General features: G+C 33.6%; 1 long non-coding RNA gene across 1 annotated transcript; it reads left to right on the top strand.

Moving 5' to 3' along the window:
* Positions 1–484: 484 nt before the first annotated feature.
* LOC132058395 (uncharacterized) lies at positions 485–2094 on the top strand. Its single transcript, XR_009415290.1, has 3 exons — positions 485–715; positions 933–982; positions 1749–2094. It is a non-coding gene; the product is annotated as an uncharacterized LOC132058395 (long non-coding RNA).
* Positions 2095–6727: the final 4633 nt, after the last annotated feature.

The following is a 6727-nucleotide window of genomic DNA, read 5'->3' as shown; positions in this document are numbered from 1 at the left end:
CGACCTAGTTTCCTAATCGGTGGTCCAAATTTTATTTGTTGTCCGTTTTTTAGTTCCTTTTCATCGTAATTTGTTTTCTCATTTTTGGATCGGGTTGTCCCGAGTGGCCAGCTTTTGGACCAATTTATATTTTCATTAATAAAATGGCCCACAAGGCCTAAATTTACAAAAATAATAATAATAATAATAATAATAATAATAATAATAATAATAATAATAATAATAATAATAATAATAATAATAATAATAATAATAATAATAATAATAATAATAATAATAATAATGCCAAGTGGCAGAAGATAAATGGATGTTTTAAATTTGATTTTAAATTCAATTCTTTAATAGTAGAAAAATAGCACATCCAAAAAAAGGACAAAAGAAACGGCTTTTAATCGTGGGTTTGTTTTTAAAGAATTGAATTGAGATAAGAATAACAGCTCAACTCAATCAAGAATACCTCTCACATGACAAAATCCAAAAAAATCCTCTTCATCTCAAAACGTGTTCATTTTTCAAACTGCTTCACAAACAAGTAAGATAATACATTTTCAGATATTAGCTGCAATGGGATTGATACTAAGTTTCGGAAGTTTGAGACTACCAATCTGCCATATTACGGGCTTTATTAAAAGGGTTCAATCTGAGATTGATGGTTTACAGCAGACGAAGTTAATTCAACCAAATGTGAATTGGTTCTGCACAAATCTTTCACGAAGTAGGCATTTTTCTCTTCAACTTATCAAGGCTATGTTTCTTTTAGTGTTATTTCAAACCACTATTTCTAATTTGCTTTTACTTTTAATTTGTTTTAGAACTTTAGGAAAAGATAATGATGTACTTTTATTAGTTTTTTTCTTTGTCTTCACCTCTATATTTTATTTTACGGCATGCATCTCTAAGATTCTCACATTTGTGGATATTAACTTTTGCAGTTTTACTGGTCTTTCGGAAATTGTTGGATTCAAAGGCAGAGATACATTATGTAAATTTTCTTATTCTTGATTGTTATTGTGTTGTTTTAATATATTATACATTAATTCTTAATCATATGCATGTATTTTGGATCGAATTTAGTATTTTAATTATATTGTACAAGGAATCGATAATACTATACTTTTATTAGTTTTTTCTTTGTCTTCACGCCTAAGTTTTATTTTATGGGAGGCATCTCTAAAATTCTCACATTTGTAGGACATTACTTTTGTGTATTTAATGGTCTTTCGGAAATTGTTGGATTTGAAGGCAGAGGTACATTATTGTAATTTTTATTGTGTATTTTAATATATTATATAATAATTCTTAATCCTGTGTGTGTATTTTGGATCAAAGTTAGTATTTTGATTATGTTGTATAAGGTTAACAATATCTTATCCTTAAATATATACAAGAGGATTTGGGCTTCTAAGCAAAGATTTATTTGTCACTAAATTTTTCTTTTACTTTCTCTTTCTCTCTCTCTCTTTTTTTTTTTTTTTTTAACTCCTGAAAGATTTACTCAAGTGGAAAGCCTCATAACAAGGAATTTTTATACAAATAATCGTTATAGTAATTAGACTACTAGGCAAAAGAAAAAAATATGCAAGCTCCTTGATGATATGATTTACTATGACATGTCTATAGATCAACTCGGTTTAAAATGTATAAAATTCAAATTCTAATGCATATATATTAATTGAGAATAATATTCTATTGTTTGTTTATCATTGATCGATTTAATTGATATTGTTATTTTGATTTGTTGGAAAGAGCAAGAAGAATGACGGAGAGAGAAGAAAATGGGGACCTATAGAAGAAGGAAATAAAGAGGGAAAAACAAAACGATGACAAATTATATATGGCTTTTATGAATTCACATTTTCATTAAGAAGGTTGAGTCTCCAAAGTGATCAATATCATCTTGAAGTTTCAAAAATTTATCTTTAGTGACTTTTTCCGCTAAATTTAATCCTTTTTATGGTGCTCTTTTTGTTGTTTCACATTTGATGTAGATTTAACATTTGTAAATATTAATTATTTGTTCTTGTATCCGACGAATTGTATAATCCCTTAATTAAATTGAAGAGAAAAGAACAATTCTTGCCCTTGTGCTTTTCAATTTCCTACTGTTGGTGTTTGACTTGTGTTTTCTTAATCTTTTAATACTTATTTATATGTTTATATATTTATAAATAGTGTTTTGAAAGTTCAAAAGAAGTTGCTATATGTGATGCAAATTCAATTTGATATATCTTTTATTTGGCACAAAATATATTTACGTTGGAAAATCATACATTCTATATTTAAGTTTAAGTCCTTATTTCGAAAAGGAAATATCATATTGAAGATGCTTTATTGAGATTTTGTTTAGCTTATTATATTTGAATCATGTTATATTTTCATGTTGTTTATATCACATACTATATTTTTTCAAAATCTCATAACTCTTTTGTTCTTCGACATTGCATTATGAAACAAGTTGCAGTCCTTATTTAATTAAAATTCTATGATGTAATGCGCTTAAATAAGGAAAATTATAATTTAATAAGCTTAATATTTTATGATAATATTTGCTCATTGTGCAAATCCTATTACTAATACTTATTATACTAAAATGAGGGCATAGGGCAAAAACAATATTAGTGAAGCACAAGGTAATAAAAACTTATAGGATAATGTAATAACGTGTACTCCAACAAGACATCAAAACTATTTCTCGATTAATATTTATTTTGATATTCATCGCGCATCGCGCGGGTACAAATACTAGTAACTATTAATGGGAAGTGCTTTATCATTGAGGGGTACTTTGTGTTTAATTTATGCATCCCTAGGAGTGGGTGGTTTCCGTCTTTATTCCCGATTGTATTGAAATATTCACATGGTTGTCTTTCTTTTCAATAAGAGATTTGTATTGAGAGGACTGAATTGAGGTGGATTGGCACTACGCCCATCAAGGGTATGATTTATGATTTGTTTGAAAATATTGCATCGTTGCATTGCATTGCATGGCTTATGAGGAAATACGTGTAGCAGGAAAGGCTTAGTAGGGGCATTGTGATACTAGGAATATATATGATATGGATGCGCGTCTGAGGTTCTTTCCAGAGCGCAGGTTTGTGCTCGAATCTAAGGAGTGAGTCCGGAATGAGTGGTACATGGACACCATAGGTCCCTTGCAAGTCATGACTACTGAGCAATGACATCAGTTAGCATGTATGTACAGTGTGTTGGGCCCTTGCATCGCATTATGCATTGCACTACATCTCATATCTCTATGTTATGCACGTGTGGACTACTGTCATTGGTATTGCTTATTTAGCTGTATGATTTCGTTGAGACTGTGTATGGAGGGGTGGTTAATATAAGATAAATGCAGTAGCGGACTTCTAGATAGTGAACCAATCCCTAGGTGCATCGTATTGTGGTAAGTAACTTGAGTAGGTGAATTTAACGGACGAAAAGGGTAGAAATTAGAGAGTATGATAAGCGTGGAGACGATAATTAATAGGTTGAATGAGAGGAAGAGAACTACTGAGATTAAATAGAACACTTGTAATTCTTAGAAATATGATAAGCAACAGTTGAGAGTGGAAAGGTAAGTGGTAAGGGGGTAATAATCTTACTGAGAATCTTGAGGTTCAGTAACTTATCTACTTATCTTATTGACTTTATATTGTATTGTGTAAACTAATCTTAGTCGATCTATGATGCTTACCAGTACGTGTGGTGGGCTGATGCTACTCTTGCTACGCCCTTTCTGGGTGTAGATATGTTGCAGGTCTTAGTTGAAGTTTCGCCGTGTGGATTTACCAGGTATTCTCCTACAGCCTCGCTCATCTCACTCCAGGCAGAGGCTGTGTCATTTATTTTATTTTCCTGTACTATAGGAGCTCTTGTACCTGTCTAGACTAGATCCCGGGAATTTCTTTTCAGTTTTATTGTATTTTAAAACAGAGTCTGCACCAAGCTTTTACTTTAAATTTGTGATTTTTGAAGGATTGTTGTCGCAACTGTTTAATTGTTGGGTTTATTTGGTAAGGGTTCGCCTACTAGGGTAGTAATATAGTAGGTGCCCGCACGACACGTGGGTTGGGTCGTGACAGTCGGCCTATGATATCTACCGGTACATAGTGTTTGTACTGACACTACCTTGCTGCATTCTTTTGAGTGCATATTGTGATCCAGCGACACCTACCAAACCTCATATTTAGCGTGAGGCCAGTTTCGACAGATTTGAGAGTGAGCTCCTATCCATGCTAGGCCGCCTGAAGATCTTCTCTTATTGATGTCTATTTTCATTCCAGACATTACTTATTTTATTTCAGAAAATTGTTATTTCCTTAGTCAGTTTATGTTTTAGAGTCCTTGTACGATGACTTTCGAATTTTGGGGTTGTAATAGTTAGACTTCCACATTCGTTATTTATTTATGGCATGACTAGACGCTTGGGGTGATTATTATTTTGTTATATCCTTGATTGTCTAAAAGTTGTTAAGTAATTGGTAATCGATCGGATGGTTGGTTAAGTAGATGTTCCGCCCACTAGGGGATTTGTGTGGGTGCCACTCACGGCTACTTGGGTCGTGACATTTTTTTTATATATATTATCTATCTTTCATTTTCTTTCTTCTCATTTCCCAACCTTTACTCTTGTGATTCCATGTAATTGCTCGTATTTGTTTTTTTTTAAAATTCTCATTTTTTTTAACACTTCCTAATATTAGAAAGAATGAGTCATTAGCAGACTTGACATATAACGAGCGATGTTATTAAAGTTGAATTCCGTTGTTGAATGAGGTTATGAACTTATATATGTTTTCACTTTCGTTTGAATTATACTTACTTAAGTTATGTTGGAATTTATTCTATGTTATGTTGGAATTTGACATAAAAGTATCATGTTAAACTTTTTTTTTTTTTTTGAATTTTGAATTTAGGGTATTGTCACGACCCAACCAGAGGGCCATGACAGGCACCCGGAGCTAACACACCGAGCACCTCTAAACATACATCTCATAAACATTTCTGGGTGGACCATAAAGATAGCTCCTAGATATCATGATCTGTAAGGACATATATCACAATATAACGGCACATCTCTATATAATCTTCAATAGTTATGTCCATCATCACCAGCCGGCAAGGCTACTTAAATGTTATTCAATGATATGGACCGGTAGGGTTATGAAATGTCTAACTATACACACATGTCTACGAGCCTCTACATAGAATACAAGTGACTATGAAGACCAATACCAATAGACTGCAGCTCTGAAGTAAGTGGAGTGCTTCTGAGAATCCGCTGATAAATCACCTACGGGTCAAATCCGTGTACCTGTCTACCTGCGGGCATGAACGCAGCGTCCACAAGAAAGGACCATATAGGTACGGTGTTATGTTGCTCGGCCATATAGGCACGGTGTTATCATCATTAGCCCGCATTCGGGCCTCCCACGTCCGAGGCGTAAGCTGCCCACTGCAGTGGCGTGTCTGCCCGGCTGCCTATAGGGCGGCGTGGTGTTATACTGCCCGGCCATGTAGGCACAGTGTTATTAAAATACATACACATTTATAAAGCATGCTTGAGAGCCGAATCAAAAGCTACACCTGATCGGAGTGACGTAAGGTCGGTAACCTCCGATTTATATTATGGAATAATCATCATCGCTACGTCTCACCTCGAAGGAACAATTCATGAGATGAGACCAACAACAATGAGCAATTCAAGAAAATCATGAAATAAACTCGATAATCTCATAATAGTATTATAATCATAAGCTTTGGAACTTCTATAATCAAAATCATCTTCATCATGCCCATCATAGAAAACATCTCATCTTCTTTATCCTTATAAAACATAGTCATCCTTAACGTTACAAGAAACTCTTGGAATCATGAATCTTTAACTTTTGAGGATAAGGACATTATGGAAAACATCTCATCTTTAGTATCATAGGAAGCTTTTAGAAATCATGAACTTCTAACTTTTGGAAGTAAGAAGGTTATGGAACATAATATGGAATCATAACATAGGAATCATGCCCTTTGAAAGAAATGGACTAGCCTTAACATACCTTTCGGTCTCCTTAGCCACTCAACGTTTATCCTTCCAAGCTCGTAAATCTACATATAAACCATTCATACTATTGTTAGGCTCGCTCATCTTAAGCCTTCAATTTAATTCCGTTTAAAATCTACCGAAATTCGAGCAGCATCTTCCCTGTTTATGTTACATCCCAAAGACCACTAAGGGTCATCAAACAGCCCAACAACAACAACAATCAACAATAGCAATGACTACAATATAATCCGATATAACCTTCTTTGATTACTTTAAGAATCATATCGAGCGGTAAGCTCGTTTAACGAATAACAACGTCACTCTCCTTTCATAATTCAGTCCACACCCTTCATAACAATATGCATATATTTACCACATCATATTTTAGTTCTGAATATCCTTAAATGTATTCCAAAGCGATCCATGCTCATACGCCTCATCCATTACTTTCTATTCGTAGATTTCATATATTTTCTTCTCCATATTTCCAACTAACACCTGAATAATCCCAATAACCGTAGGGACAATATATTCAGGTTATAATCCACCATTTACATTAGAAGTCATATTTAAACATTCAAAACACCTACAAATCTTTTGGCTTAACATCACTTATTTTGATGTAGTCTTGCGGTATTTGGCCTCAAACAACTTTACCAACATTTAATTAAGCTAACACACGACCAA

The sequence above is a fragment of the Lycium ferocissimum genome, chromosome 5, assembly GCF_029784015.1.
Source record: "Lycium ferocissimum isolate CSIRO_LF1 chromosome 5, AGI_CSIRO_Lferr_CH_V1, whole genome shotgun sequence".
Taxonomy (NCBI): Eukaryota; Viridiplantae; Streptophyta; class Magnoliopsida; order Solanales; family Solanaceae; genus Lycium; species Lycium ferocissimum.
This window is presented reverse-complemented; position numbering and strand designations above follow the sequence as displayed.